The 16,932-nt window shown below is 44.6% G+C and overlaps 1 protein-coding gene and 1 long non-coding RNA gene across 2 annotated transcripts in view; one reads left to right on the top strand and one right to left on the bottom strand.

Annotated features, from left to right (window-relative positions):
• The window catches only part of LOC130326118 (cilia- and flagella-associated protein 251-like), a 317,392-nt gene that overhangs the window by 194,103 nt on the left and 106,357 nt on the right, over nt 1-16,932 (top strand). The window lies entirely within an intron of this gene.
• Nucleotides 10,508-12,259, bottom strand: LOC130326122 (uncharacterized). The gene is made up of 2 exons (XR_008870790.1): nt 10,642-12,259; nt 10,508-10,593 (listed from the first exon to the last, which is right to left on the bottom strand). It is a non-coding gene; the product is annotated as an uncharacterized LOC130326122 (long non-coding RNA).

A 16,932-nucleotide genomic window follows, 5' to 3' on the forward strand; every position in this document is an offset into this window, starting at 1 on the left:
CCGATAAAAACTTCAAATCACGGCGCAAAAAATGAGTCCTCATACTGCTCAGTACGGGGAAAAATAAAAAAGTTATAGGGGTCAGAAGATGACATTTTTAAATGTATACATTTTCCTGCATGTAGTTATGATTTTTTCCAGAAGTATGACAAAATCAAACTTATATAAGTAGGGTATCATTTTAACCATATGGATCTACAGAATAATGATAAGGTGTCATTTTTACCGAAATATGCACTGCGTAGAAACGGAAGCCCCCAAAAGTTACAAAATGGCGTTTTTTCTTCGATTTTGTTGCACAATGATTTTTTTTCCATTTCGCCGTGAATTTTTGGGTAAAATGACTAATGTCACTGCAAAGTAGAATTGGTGACACAAAAAATAAGCCATAATATGGATTTTTAGGTGGAAAATTGAAAGGGTTATGATTTTTAAAAGGTAAGGAGGAAAAAAGGAAAGTGCAAAAACTGAAAAACCCTGAGTCCTTAAGGGGTTAAGACCACTGGAGTCTGGAGGAGGCGCTGTTAAAGAGGTTATCAAGACAGCTGAAAAAGTAAGAACTTACCATGCTTCCCAGTTGCTCACTTCAGGTTTGGTCTCATCCTGATACCTTCTGGTATGAAAATGGAGGGCCGAGATGGGGGAGCAGGTGGCATGTTCAGTCGTCACATGCAGGCAAAATCAGTGGCAGCAAATGTATGCAACATTGTGTGTACATTGGCTACCACATGGAGGCCTGGTCTCGCCCGCATGTGGTGACCATAGCACATTACCTGACCCCTTATTTCAGCCTCCCCCTTTATTCCAGGTGAGAATGTATCGGGATGAGATGAGAGCTAACTGGAAAAGAGCCACTGAAGGAAGGGTGAAGTTTATGCCATTTTAGCTCCTCTGATAACCCCTTTAACATATAGAGGAAAATGAGGCGCCTTTTACATCAGGAGGATTCATTTGCCTCATAAGGGGTAGGAGTAGACCCCTTTTAAGATCAAAGACTGGAAGGCAAGACTCCCTTAAGACCATTGGAGTCTGGAGGAGGCACTGTTAAAGAGGTTATCAAGACAGCTGAAAACGTATGACGTTCCTTCGCTTACCAGCAGCTCACTTCTGATTTGGTCTCGACTCGTCCTGATTCCTTCCGGTATGAAAATGGAGGGCCGAGATGGGGGAGAAGGTAGCTTGTAGTCACATGCAAGCGAAATCAGTGGCAGCAAACAAATGCAACATGGCGTGCACATTGGCTACCACATGGAGGCCTGGTTTCGCCCCCACATGTGGTGATCACAACACATTACCTGACCCCTTATTTCAGCCACCCCCTTTATTCCAGGTGAGGAGATATCAGGATGAGATGAGAGCTATTTGGAAAAGAGCCACTGGAGGGAGGGAAAAAGTTATGCATTTTTAGCTCCTCTGATAGCACCTTTAACATATAGAGGCAAATGAGGCGCCCTTAACATCAGGAGGAGACCCCCTTTAAGATCAAATAATGGAGAACAGGACTCCCTTAAGACCAGTAGAGTCTAGAGGAGGCGCTGTTTAAAGAGGTTATCAAGACAGCTGAAAAGGTATGACCTTACCTCACTTCCCAGCAGATCACTTCTGGTTTGGTCTCGACTCGTCCTGATACCTCCACGGTAGCTTTACTGAGGGTAGAGAGGTGATATAGTATATGCAGTACAGACAATTTCCCAAATAGGTGACCAGTTACACAGAGGGACCTCGCAGGCTTCCTGGGAATTGCAGTATATAGATACACTTTAGTGCAGGCCATGGTGACTATATAGAAGACTTGACTGACTTGACAATTGACAAGAAGATGACTTTGAGCTTACTTGAGCTGACTTGTGGCTGCAGGCTTTAGGCTTGAGGCCTCAAATGCTCTGGACACACTCTGAGGCAACTGCACTGGACCTCAGCAGAAGCAAGAATGCAGGAGGAGAGCGATTGTAGCTCCACCCCTGCTTTTATTGGAGTGTCTTGCAAAGAGCCCATAGGTCACTAGAGGGGTCACCTGGTCACTAGTGCCTCCTGGGTATCAAGCACATGGTCACGCTAGTTAAAGAAACATTACACTTTTAACATATAACATGTGTACATAGGGGTTAAAACTGCAGGGGGCCCTGGGTACATAAAGGGACTCTTGGTAACCATGCAACTGCTGTAGTAACATGTCAAATGACAATATACATAGCTCTTTCGGATTGGGCTGCCAGAGGCTATCTACCCAATGCATTGGCTACTGGGGTCTCTTGGTTGGACACACTTCCCCCAGAGCTCTATGCATTGTTAGACAACATTAGACATTTGTTACCTTATTTTACCTTCTGGCCAGTAAAATATCCTGGGCACGTGGACACAAGAAAATATTAGACATTAAGCATTATAAACATTTTGTGGACTAGTACTATGGTAAATGCTACAGCCCTAATGTGATATTAAACATATGTGCATGACTTAACGTGGTGTCAGTGGACTATGTGTAGCACAGGACTTTATGTGGTATTTTAATCTTTATACCTAGCTGGAACTTGGCCTTGAGTGGACTGTTGAGGACCTACACAGCACCTACCCTTGGGATTAAGGAATGCCTACTTCTTCGGGAGCTCTTGACTCGATTGGAATTGCAACAGGCTCTCCCTCGTCGAATTCTGGAGTAGGTAGCGGTTCGGGACTGGCAGGACTTGGACTTGTTGGCAGAGACATTGGTGAGACAGGTGATCGGGAGATTGGGGTATAGACTGGTGACAGGACTGGGACTGGTGTGGCGACTAAGGTTGGTTGAACCGGTCCAGGGTTTGGCGAGATACAGAAGACCGAAGGTTGACTTTGGGAGAACATAGGGACATTCATGGATGGGTGGATTTCCTTGCCCGGCACATACTCCCTCGCAGGTCTGACAGCTGGTGGAGAAGGTGCTGGGAGCAGGAATAGGTCTTCCTTGAGACACAGCTTGATTCTGTTACGATGGACAATTTGCGGCTCATACCCAAGTTTTTGTACCTCGTACATGTCAGAGTCTGGATAGGGTACAGACATCACTGTGTATGGTTCTGTCTCCCAGATAGAGTCCAGTTTATGAGTTCTCGGGAACTTCCGCAGCCAGATTTTGTCATCTAGCTGGAGGGGTTTGGCGGAGGCATGACAGTTATAATCTTGCTGTTGTCTTCGTTAAGCCTCGCCCATCTTTTTGCCAACAATCTCTTTTGCTTCTTGGATCCTTCTTTGATCCTGGGGAGTTATTGAATGGGGCTTGAAGCCCAAATGCCCATGCCATTCCCTCATCGGGTAGAAAGGGGTGTAGCCGGTAGAACAATGGACCGTGTTGTTATAAATCTCCAACAATTCGGGCAACAATTGGGGCCACTCTTCATGCTTGGATACAGATGCAGCTCGCAACATGTTGATGAAGACTTGATTGATGTGCTCACAGAGCCCGTTCCCTTGAGAGTGGTAAGCTGTAGTCCAAAGTTTCTTACAGGCGTGGAACTGACACAGCTCCTCAAAGAGTTGGGCCTCGAAGGCCCTTCCACGGTCTGTTAGGACAGACTCCGGACACCCAAGGGTTTGCACCCAATTGGAGTACAACATCTGGGCCGCTGTCTTGGCTGTGAGGTCTTTAACGGGTACCATGACAACCCATTTGGAGAAGTGATCCACCATGGTGAGAGCATAAGTGTGCCCAGACTGGGTAGGAGACAACTTGACATGGTCTAGCGCGACCAACGGATTAGGCCTTTCACTCTGGATTGAATGGAGGGGTGCTCTTGCGCCCTTGCACACATTCTTGGTGACATTGCAGAGTGCACACTCACTGCACCATTTCTCAATGTCGCTCCACATTCCAATCCAGTAGCCTCGGTCTTGTGGACTCCAAAGTGTCCCGACTGATCATGACCTGTGTTGCGGACCATCGCCGCATCTCTTCGAGGAACCAGAATCTGATGAAGTCGAGCATCAGAGACCGGATCCAAAGAATTTCTGTAGCTGGGTTGTCGCCGGTGAGGATTCTGTGTTGGATCATGGACGCATGTACGAAGTCTGTAGGGTGTTTACTAAAAGCCTTGTGGTACCTTTTGGCGACGTTGACGACTCCCTTGACTTGATCCCTTGGGGTGGTATTGTCTCCTACTTGGAGTTGCGCCCACCAGGGCTCAGGAGAACTCATACAGGATCCTTCAACCACTTGGGCCGCATGCTTTTGAGCCACCTTGTGTTCTGTTAGGATGACCCTTGACTCTATGAGATACAGCTGGGCGACTGGGGTGTATTTAGGTAGCACAGTAGTAGAATCAGACAGATTGACTAACCGTACTGGGGCCCATTGGTAACTGTAACAAGGCTTCTCGCAGCTCCAACAAGGATGATCGAGGATGATCTTCCAGTTGCATTGGCTCCAGCAGGGCTTGATAGTCCTTGTTTCTTACTCCAGGACTTGCACGGCACCAGGTGATGGTCTCTATGTTGGGTTGCAAGGTCACCGACCTGATGTCTTGTACTCGCCCTCTGCAGATTTCACCTTGCTTGTTGGAAAACTTCTCTGCCTGTAGAACTTTCAAGTGGTATTGCACAGCCCATTGGCCTGAAAGGGACATGTAGGGGAGAGAGGTACGGCATCTACTATTTCAACAAAACAGTTTTTCATAATGTTCATCTCCATTATAAATTCAGCAGACCCCTTATCTGCCACATTATTTACAATCACTCCCTGCCCAATAAGTACACGCTTTCCCAACTGAATAGTTGGCTCCCAGTATTCATGTCTGGGTATTGGTTGTCTTACCTGCCACTACTCTAAAGTCAACATCATCAGGCTCACACAATAAACTAGCATCCCAATGCTGATAGAATTTTTTTTTAGGTATGGTAGACACTTGTGACCCTGTATCTATCAGCGCCTCCAACTGTACACCCTCTACAATAATTTTTACATAGGGGCAGGAGGCAACATAAAGTGCGAGTCCTAACTTAGGCATTCAGGTTTGGACCTGGTGACTGTTTTCCTGAGGGCCGGTCCGCGACCTCAGGAGAAATCTGTTTAAATCCCTGCATCTTCCAATGTCCTGACTTATTGCAGTAAGTACAAAAGGGCCTATGAGTCCCCGAGGGCCTATTGGACGGAGAGTTGAAATTGCAGGGGGCAGGGACAGGTTTCCTATGTGGGGGCTGTTCATAGTCAGGTGGGGCGGCCCGAATGGCAAGCTCCTTCACCGCCTTAGTCAACTGTTCAATGTCCTGCTTAACACTTTGTAGGTCAAAGGCTGTGGTGACTGGCAAAGCAGATGATACTGGGGCGGGGGCCCATGATGGTGGTATTGGCCCAACTACCGGCCCTTGTGGCTCTTGGACAGGAGTACAAACTTCCTCAAAGTCAGTCCCGGACTCAATCACTTGAATAGTCAGTCTCTTAAAAGCAGGGCAGGACAAATGAGGGTTTTTGACTGCTAACATTCTCAACTGGGCTTTGTCCCACTTATTATGAGCCCCATCGATAAATCTGTCCATTAACACCTTGTTGCCCTGCTGGGGATTTATACCATCTAGTTTTTGGACAGTCTCTAGGGCCTGGGTTCTCAACCTGGGGTACGCGTACCCTTAGGGGTACGCCAGGGGCTGTCGGGGTACGTGAAAGCGCTGACAAATACCGGCCATGCATTGGCCAGTATTTGTCAGCGCATAGCCTGTAAGTGAGCTGCGTGGTTGCCGGAGAGACGTGTGGCCTCCCCTGATGTTGCGCGGAGTTGCCGTACAGCGCAGGGGGACGTCAGTGCGGCCCCGCCGAACATCCCGTGAAGGAGCAGGTAACGGGACCGCAGGACGCCAGGTAAACAACTGTATTGGACGGAGGGGGGACTGTATGGGACGGAGCACAAGGCATTAAGATGGAAGGGGAGAGGGATAATGGCGGAGGGGGGATGGGGAGTAATAAAGCACAAGGCTTTAAAATGTAATGCCTTGTGCTTTATTACTCCCTCCCCCCCCTCCGCCATTATCCCTCTCCCCTTCCATCTTAATCCCCTTGCACTATTCCCCCTCCCTCTGATCCCCTTTTGCCATATCGGATAATAATGGCACAAGGGGATTAAGGTGGAGGGGGGAAAATGGCAAAAGGGGATCAGAGAGAGGTGGGAATAATGACACAAGGGGATTAAGATGGAGGGGGGGTTGATTATCCCCCCTCCATCTTAATCCCCTTGTGTTATTATTCCTCCTCCATCTTTATCCCCTTGTGCCAATATTCCCCCCTCCCTCTGATCCCCTTTTGCCATTTTTCCCCCCTCCAACTTAATCCCCTTGTGCTATTATTATCTGATATGGCAAAAGGGGGGAATAATGGTACAGGGGGATTAAGAAGGAGGGGGGAATAATTGCACAAGGGGATTAATATGCAAGGGGGAATAATGGCACAAGGGGATTAAAAGGGAGGGGGGAATAATGGCACAAGGGGATTAAGATGGAGGGGGGAATAATGGCACAAGGCGATTAATTCCATCTTAATCCCCTTGTGCTATTATTCCCCCCTCCATTTGAATCCCCTTTTGCCATTATTCCCCCCTACATCTTAATCCCCTTTTGCCATATTGGATAATAATGGCACAAGGGGATTAAGATGGAGGGGGGATGCATTAGTATAAAGGTAAGAACACTCCTTTTGTCCGCGGGTACCCCTCGCGCATGAGGGGGTACCCGCGGACATAAGTTCAGGACTTGGGGGTACGGTCGCCGAAAAGGTTGAGAACCACTGGTCTAGGACTTTATTTTGTTCCTGTTTATGTTTTGTTTTTACCTGCAACCTGTGGAAATAAAGCTGGCAAGGAGCCAGACTTGTATGAGGAACTGTGGTCTGCTGTGTTATTGTGAGGAACGTGTCCCTTTGAAAGTGACCAGGACGATCCGAGAGCTAATCCCTGAGACGGTTCGTCACATTTTGGTGGAGGATGCGGGCACACGTTGATAAGGACATAACGTTGACAAGGGCAACCAACAGGCGAGTTGGAGAGGAGCCGTTGCTAGGAGCAACCCCCTCAAGATTGCAAGTTGGAGGAGCCCAGCAGAGGAGTTCAAGCACAGGATGGTGTCTGCGGAGGAGCGTTGCTAGGGGAAACTGATCGAGATTAAAAAAAAATTCTGAAAAAAGGACATCGGCAGTTCGTTGCTGGGGGCAACCGACGTGAATGTGGTCCCCACCTCTTTGTGTACATAGCGATGTTTTACAGGCACTGCAGTTACCTGGGTTTGTGACCACGATCCAGGCTCTCTACATCGCGATGCACTCTCGGCCCGCCGCCGCAACAAGACTGGGCAAATCCTATTACATGACCAGACGCCTGGCAACGCGTCGCTGGTTACCGGGGCCCTGCAGTGGGCTCCGAGCCCTGTTTCTTCAGTGCTGCAGAATCGAGAGGCGGGACCCCCGAACATCATGCCTGGTGCTTAATCATGCTAGGTATATATACATATATATTGAATGTCTCCGTTTTACACATATATGTTTTAATTTGATATTGGGCGTACATAGAGTGTATGTGGTGCTTGCAGTCACGGCTTTAATACTGTGCATTTTAGCTGCATTCATACCGTGCATTGGTACTGGGCTTTCTTCCATTACATTGAAGTTTTGCATAAAAAATTTTCATGCAATCATCATATTTCCTGTGCATTTAATCTCAACGTCTACAATGGGCATTCATACCGAGCATTTATTCATGCCGCTAATACTACACTTCATTTAGAATCACCACCGGGGAGAGAAAAAAAAAACGCACGCTCCTAGCATTGTATACTGCACCCACAGTTTTCTTAGCATTGTAGTCTGCACGCAGGCTCCTAGCATTGTATACTGCACGCACGGTTTTCTTAGCATTGCAGTCAGCACGCACTCTCCTAGCATTGTGGACTGCGCACACGGATGTAGCATTGTATTCTGCACGTCCGCATAAAGCATGGTATATTGCACGCCCGATCTTAGCATTGCATGCTGCACGCACACTTTCAGCACCGTACACTGTACGCACACTCCTAGCATTATACACTGCATTTACGCTCCTAGCATCACATACTGCATGCATGCTCTTGGCATTGTATACGGCACGCACTTAGCATTACGCTGCACGCATGTGTTTCCACACCGAGACCATGGCACGCACACTCATAGCTTTATACTGCACGCAGGGTCATAATAATCGCACTGCATGCACGCTCAAACGCTTTCACTACACGCACGCTCCACACATACACTTATAACGTTCATGCTGTAAGTACGCCCACAGCTTAGCTTGCACATACACTCATAGTATTTATACTGCATATATGCTTACAGGAACACTGTTCACAGATCATGAACGTTATATTCATGCGCTCACGACATTTACATGGTTAACTTACTCATAATATTCATTCGATCATGGCACTCATACTATTCATACGCTCTTGGTTTTACATTGATTATACTTGTGTACATTTATACTGTTCACACAGGTAGGGCATCTTCACCGTTGTTACATTCTGGCGTTACTGTGGTAATTATCACACTGTTCATACACTAGTAGTTGGTTACTGCACACATGCTTGTATTATTACATTGAAATACATTAATGATGGTTTCGCCCTTGTAGTGATACGGTATACATGCTGGTAGTAGGTTTGCTGCACACACGGTTTTGTGCCATTCATACTGTACACACGCTAGTGGTTGGTACTGTAGTAGTTACACAATACAGGTGATAGTAGTTGTCATAAGATATATATACTTGTAGTTGGTATACGGGACGTACGCTTGCATCATTTATACTGTACATAGGTCAGGGGTTGTTACCATAGTCATTGGCATAATAAACTTACGGCCGTACTATTTTACGCTTGTAAGTTTACAACGGTACTCACGCTCATATCATTAGGGCGACAGATTCGTTTGCTGTTATACTGTTCGTATGCTTGTGCAAGTTTACACTGTACATGTGTTTGCGCTTTTTACACAAACATGCACTCTTAGCTATAATTTCATTTGAGCTTTATACTATGCTCACAACTTCACACTGTCTTCAAGCTCACAGCTTGATACTATGCATACTACATACATTCCTAGTTTCACACACACGGTACAGAGGTTTGTAACTTTATACAGTATTTTCATAAACAATCTCACTGTACACTCGGTTTTCTTACACTCAACGGAAAAGCTATACATCATGAGATGCTACACGTACAAGTACTGTAAATTGTCACAACGTTGTGACAATTTACAGTACTTGTACGTGTAGCATCTCATGATGTATAGCTTTTCCGTTAAGTAGCAATTACGGCACAGTATATACATTCTGAAAATGGTCATAGTGTAAATGCATAGCATTTCGCTCCAGTCATACTGCATAGGCTTGGAGCATTCATACGACATTCACTAGGTCCAGCATTAATGTGATAAATGATCATCGTTTCATGCATGTCGCTTATAGTTTCATTTGGTGCATGGCATTCTTGGCGAACATTGGGATACATATGATCACAGCTTCCAAGTTCTGCTCGTATCATCTGTCCGATTTGTTTGCTCATGCCACTCATAGGTACTTCATGCTTATCGACCTACAGGTCATGACTGTCACGGTGCATACACGATAGCTTTCTTATTGTTATCATTTGGTACATAACTACATTGCTTTAGTCCAGGTTTGCATAAGATTTAATGATTCATCATGAGCTGCACCAGCTTTTGGTTATTTCATATTATGCAGTTATGCAGTCACAAAAAGCTTGTACATGGTTCTTGGGGTCTTAGCTCACTCATCACTCATAAGTCCATGACTAGTCACTGTGCATGGACAAGTATACATCAACATCAGCACGATCATCTTGACAGTTTCATAACATCCATAAGTTTAACAGCATCATTACACGACTATAGTCTCCACCTCACACATGTGTCAGACATTTCGAATCAGGCACATGTACAGTGGTCCCTCAACATACGATGGTAATTCGTTCCAAATGACCCATCGTTTGTCGAATCCATCGTATGTTGAGGTATCCGTGCAATGTAAAGTATAGGAAGCTGTACTCACCTGTCCCCGCAACTCCGGACCAGGTCCTCACCGCTCCCGATGCTGTCCAAGGGGCTCCCGATGCTGTCCCGCTGCTCCGGTGTCTTCTTCGCGATCCTCCGGCTTCTTCCGCATCTTCTCCAGGGTCCGGGCCTCGCTTTCTGGAGCCGTTATTACGATGCTGCGCCGGCGCGGCGTGCGTAGTGACGTAATAACGACACCGGAAAGCGAGGCCCGGACCCTGGAGAAGATGCAGAAGACGCCGGAGGATCGGGAAGTGGACCCGGAGCAGCGGGAATAGGTAGGCGAACCTGCCCGGGATGCTTAAACTGCTATCCGACAGCAGCTTAAGCATTTTGCGCTGTCGGATAGCAGTTGATGCGATGGCCCCGACATATAAAAGCATCGTATGTCGATGCTGACATCGACACGCGATGGCCTCTGAGAGGCCATCGTATGTCGATTTGATCATATGTCGGGGCCATCGCAGCTCGGGGGGGTTACTGTATAGGGTGATATATACGTCGACTAGGTTCAGCAGAAGTTTCGGCATTCACCACTAATGCAGCAGAGTTGAACATTTTACCAGCAATACCAATCATTAGACATAATGGTAATGTCAGACATAATGGCAATAGGGCGGGTTTATCGTAATGGGACACCACTCATGAGGCTAGTGGAGTTAGGAATGGGGCATTGGGATTGATTTAGTTTCAGGTAAGGTAGTCGGATATTGTTGATCTTCAGGCAATAAGGCGGTTACCGCCAAGGTCGATCGGGTGTCGATGGTTGTGCCTATTTAGCTAACAGTTTCTATTTTGCCACTCATTAGCAGGAATATGATGGGATTCATTGGGCCGACAGGTCATAGTGTTTCACTCTTGCAATGAGGTTAGGCCGCATGCTACAAGCAGATATCGGTTTGGGTTTAGCCTGACCCTGTTCAAGTGCCGAACTCTGGTTTCGGTGTAGAGGAGGCATGACTGTCACAACTCTTCAGTTTCCAGGCATCGATCCCTGTGCCAGTCAGTTTGCTTCACCTATTTTCTGTCTCAATGTCGGGACTATATCTTGGATTTGTGCTAAGGTAGGGGCATTGGTCATGATTACAACATTTGATTCCCTACCAGATTGACTTTTGCCCTCTAAAGGTGCGGCCTCCGTTGCGGTCATTGGACACACTCCAGACCGATATGTTAAAAGTTTATAATGTGTACATTACAAGTAAATATATATCATGGTTATCACAAGCAGGAATGTGTAAGCCCTGATCACAAGTGTAAAGCCTAATTAGGCTGTATTTGTGATATGGGCGGTAACATCTCCAACCCCCCTACACATCAAGGTGGCACATAAGGGGTTGTGGGCGGGGGCAGGGATATATATATAGCCCCTGCCCCCTATCAGGTGGCGTTCGTGACATTTTGAGGACCCCTCCCAACCCTCCCTCTCTTTTTTCCATCTTTTCATTTCTTCATTTCATACATTACAGGGCATGCCCTCTAAAGGTGTGGCCTCTGTCGCGGTCATTGGGGACACTCCAGACCGATATGTTAAAGGTTATAATGTGTACATTACAAGTAAATATATATCATGGTTATCACGAGCACGAATGTGTAAGCCCTGATCACAAATAATAATTAAGCCGGAGAGCGGCTGACACTTACCGTGGTCCAGAGACTTACAGCGCAGCGCAGCATCCCTCTTTAGGCGGCGGCGGCAGGCAGCAGACATGAGTATAACGGCTAGGATACTTCACCGGCAATCTTTCCTCTGGAACACACTGCCGTTAACGGAGACCAGGACCCCGCACTGGAACCTCCTAAAAGCCAGGATCCCGCACTGGCTATAGTCCTGCCATGCCGCCGACAGACCGTGGCAGGACAGAGCCAGGACCCCGCACTGGCATATACTCACGGACATAGATGCAGCCAAGACCCTGCAGGGCTGTACAAAATCTTGAATAGATGGGCAGCGTGCGGGAGTTTGCGGGGTTGTTTTATAGGTATGGTACCTTGGTTAATTAAAATAATTATTTATGCTAATATCTGGATGGGCGGTCCTGGTGGGTGGTCTGGAGACCGCATTACCCTTCTGTGCTGCCGTAGGGGACGATGAGGAAATATATATATATGTATATATATATATATATATATATAGATATGTGTATGTATATACATGTACATATACATGCTTGATAAAGACTGTGCAGACAGTCAAAACGTTGCTCGCCACATATGAGAAAATAAATCACCTTTGATTTTTCATCTAACTGGAGTGCTGTGGGACACTTTATTTTGTATATATATATATAAATATGTATTTGTATGTATATATGAATGTACATATATGTATAAATAAATATGTATGCATATATATATATGTATGTGTGTATATATATGTATATGTGTGTATATATATTTGTATTTATGTATGTGTATAGATATATGTACATATATATTGTGACATTCCGTCTCGGGGATTAGCTCTGGGATCGTCCTGGTCACTTACCACGGGACACGTTTCCTCGCAATAACTCGCCAGACAACCGTTAAGCATACAAGTCTGGCACCTCACGAGCTTTATTTACACAGGTTACAGGTAAAACAAAATATAACTCAGGAACAAACCGAAGTCCTAGACCGTCTGGTCACTGACTACACATGTAAGCATGCCCTGACTACTAACTGGTGAGCTACCCTCAGCCAGCATAAAACATGTGCCCCTGCAACCTGTTTTACTCACAGTTCACACCACTTCTTGGACCACTCACAGCTCCTGCTGTGTATTTCCTCAACAGGGTCCATGTGTCTCCCCCTACAGCGACATGCTGTTTTCCTGGGTGAGCCCAGACTAGACTATTCTGTTTCCTTTCCTTATATCTAGACTTCCCACATTTCTGCTGGCCTCATTAATTAGGCACCTGATGAGCATCTCTGCTAGCTCAGCTAGGAGAAAGGACTGGGAAAAACACCCTTTCATTACCCTCAAACCTGCCTTAGTGCCACAATATATATATATATGTGTGTGTGTGTGTGTGTGTATATATATATATATATATATATATATATATATATATATACACACACACACACATGTATATACATATACCTATATATGCATACATATATAAATATATATATATATATATATATATATGTACATATGTCTATACACATGGGATGCAGAGCGGGTGCATGCTGACTGAGGGGTCCTGATACATCAAGAAGAAAAATCACCGCCACATTCACAAGTAGATAATATGGCTTTATTACATCTCATACAGGCAACGTTTTGGCTGCGTAATTAAAGCCTTTCTCAACCCATCCCGGCTTCAGAAAGGTTGTTACTGTGCAGCCGAAACGTTGCCTGTATCTGATGTAATAAAGCTAGATCATCAACTTGACATCTACTTGTGAATGTGGCAGTGATTTTTCTTCTTGCTGTATATGTAAACATATATATATATATATCTATATATATATAGATATATTTATATATAATATTAGAATATGTATGTATGTATATATATATATATATATATATATATATATATATATATGCATTTCCATATAAGTTGGATGAATGCGTTCTTATGGGTAGAGCTGAGGAGAGCCAGGGCACCAGGGAGGAAATTGTTGTGGTCTTCCTCCCCACCCACAACCAGACAATCATGCAAATAAATTGGAACTGTTTGCACCAACTGGAGCACTCCTTTAATATGGTAAAAATGTATTAAAAAAAAGTTTTCATTAACTTTGTCCTACTTTTAATTTATTAAAATTTTTCATAACATAACAAATGAGTCTTGTCACATATTTTTGCAGGTATTATTGTGGGACAATTTATTATATCACTAGACAAGTGTTTGTTTGAGAGTCTGTCTTTTTTTCCATGGTTGTAGCGACCGCTAAGTGGGAGGGAGATCATTCTGCAATATTTAGACTTTTGAAACAGTTGGTGGCACACTGTATCATAAACAATGGTCTGTTGCATGGAATGAATAACAGGTGTATCTGAATGGGTTGGGTGGGTGATGTTGAAATAAAATTACTTCAAACTTATCAAAAAGGAATCCTGGGACGTATAGTTAGTACAAAGTCCGACACAATTTAGGCATTTCACAAAATGTAAATCATCAGCTATATATAGAATTGACAATACAGTCCTTGAGCATCAAGCCAAGCATGGATCCTGGTATGTACTAAAATTACCTTATGGTGCATAACCCCTTCAAAGGGTTACTTCAAGATAAACAACTATAGTACATATCCTAAGCATATGAGCTAAGTGTCCCATTGGTCAATACCCCAGGTACATATCTCTGGTTCACATGAACCAGACATTCACCTTCAATAGATTGCCATAGGCCTGCACTTGGGTATCTTTGGCTATTTCATACCGATGAATGGAGGTAACAAGTCTGTTATAGCTTTGTAAGGCTTGGTTCACATACGTCCGACATCTGTCAAATCTAGACATTAGACACATAAATATAGACACAACTGATGCCAAGTTGCCATCAGTTGTATTGCATCCGACATCTATTGTTTTTGCCCTTCGGACTGGGGAACAAAAACAAGCTGCGTTCCCCTGTTTGTTGCACTTCGGCATGTCCAACCATCCGGCATTAAAATTGAGATGTTGGATAATAGTGAAATGTCCCAAAATGAATGGGATCAGTTCTAGCATCATTTTCCCTCTGGTGCACCCGGAGCGAAACTGCGCACAATGCCTGATATATGTGATCCCAGCCTTAGACAGTCAACAGGCCCAATTCGAGAGGACTGATTACTTTTTCTATGGTGGACAGAGGCCTTTTATATAAAACATTATTTTCTATTTTACATTAGAGTACAATTACTATAGTCATGCATGTATAATGTTGGTGAATATGTTAAATCACGAGATTACTGCATAGATTATAAAATAATCTTTTAATGTAACTTTACTGATATAATTTTATGTAATATGAATAATAAAACTAAAATAAACATGAAAAATCTATTTTTATTAACCGAAAAAAAAAATATTTCAAACATTTACAACATTCACAACATTTACAACAACATTTTGAGAACCATAAACCTAGTGCTACACGGTCTTCGGAGTCATCTGTAAAAGTAAGGCAATCTAGATTGTAAATCTGGAATTATATTCCTCCAATAATTGGGATGTATCTGGCCGTGGTACTGGAGCTATGTTTGCTGGGAGAGTACCTCGCCGAGATTGCCAATCTGTGACATTTCTGTCCTTTACCACTTCAAATATTTTTAACAAGATGTCATAGGCAAAATCTTGGGAGGTGGATTCGTATATGGCTTTTACCACCCATGCCCGACGTGCCTTCGAGTATTCATAGCTATTCATCTTTTCCAGATGCTGTTGCTTTTTGGATAGTGGCTTGGATACGTCCTACATTCCGGTTATGGACGATAGCTGCTAATTGAGTGCGAGCTATCATTCAGTCTATGAAAAAATGAATTATTTTTGGTCTGTACTTCAGACAAAGACTGTGATATATTTCAAGCTCTCCTGTGTGGCAAAACAATGAAAGTTGCCTTATGTCCTTCAACAGACTAGGATTCAGAGCCACTTTGCTTACTACATTATGAGCTGGAAGTTTAGGCATGAGCCACTTGGTGTCATTTATCTGACTTTCTGTCAAGGGTGGATGCTGACAGACAGAGTCATTTGAGTCATCATCCCAGGCATGTATATTTGAGACATGATGCAACAAAAATTTCCATCGCTCCTCCAACACATCCGGATTTTTCCCACATGTTCTGGCGCACGACCATAGATGGTTTTTTATTGGTTGAATCCACTTCATGAGAACATTGGTTTCTTTGGTTTTTGCTCCAGCTGCAATTTTATTTCCAATTGACTTTCCAAATGCCAAATGTCAAACTGATGTTCAATGAAAGGGTATTTTTCACGTAGAATTTTTCGAATAGAGACATGTCTGTCTGTAGCTATTGTTAAAATCTCAACATCTTGGGATAGTAATTCCTGAATTGTTTTTTCAAAGGCAATTTTTTCCATGGCTAGAGAAGATGTGGTAGGTAGAAGTTGCTCTACGTTAAACACACACATTTTTTTTGAAACCGCATCCATAATTGTATTAGTACAATAGGGGAGATTTATCAAAACCTGTCCAGAGGAAAAGTTGCCCAGTTGCCCATAGCAACCAATCAGCTTGCTTCTTTCATTTTTAACAAGGCCTCTGCAAAATGAAAGAAGTGATCTGATTGGTTGCTATGGGCAACTGGGCAACTTTTCCTCTGCACAGGTTTTGATAAATCTCCCCAATATTTTGCAGAAAACCCTGGGGAATCTGATCGACCATCTCCTGTCACAAATGCAGGTGTACGCCTGTGCCCCCGTGCGATGTCACGCTCCGCCCCTCAATGCAAGCCTACGGGAGGGCTATCACGCCCCCTCCCGTAGGCTTTCATTGCGGGGCGGAGCATGATGTCACACACCGGCGCAGGCGTGACGTCACACGCCGCCCGCCCTGTAGTCGCCTGTATTCAGACCCGGAGCGAACACGCTCTGGGGACTGATAATAAACGGGGTGCCGCTAGCATGATCACGGGCGTCCCCAGCAGCGGGACTCCCGCGATCAGGCATCTTATCCCCTATCATGCAAATCAGCTTTTTCAAGCATGACTCAAATTAGAAATTTTATATAGAATACTGGGTCATCATTTATTTCAAATAAGTACTCGAAGACAGGCAAGGGTTCCTCCTCTTCATCACTACTTAGTTCAGATGATCCTTCATTTTCGACTTCATCATCACTTTGGTGAAAGGATCTGTCCTCAGTGTCAATGTACGTGGTTATTGTGGTAGAATGATCAATGACCTCCTCCTCAGGCTCATCGGTGGTTATGAG

This window comes from Hyla sarda, unplaced genomic scaffold (assembly GCF_029499605.1).
Source record: "Hyla sarda isolate aHylSar1 unplaced genomic scaffold, aHylSar1.hap1 scaffold_281, whole genome shotgun sequence".
Classification (NCBI taxonomy): domain Eukaryota; kingdom Metazoa; phylum Chordata; class Amphibia; order Anura; family Hylidae; genus Hyla; species Hyla sarda.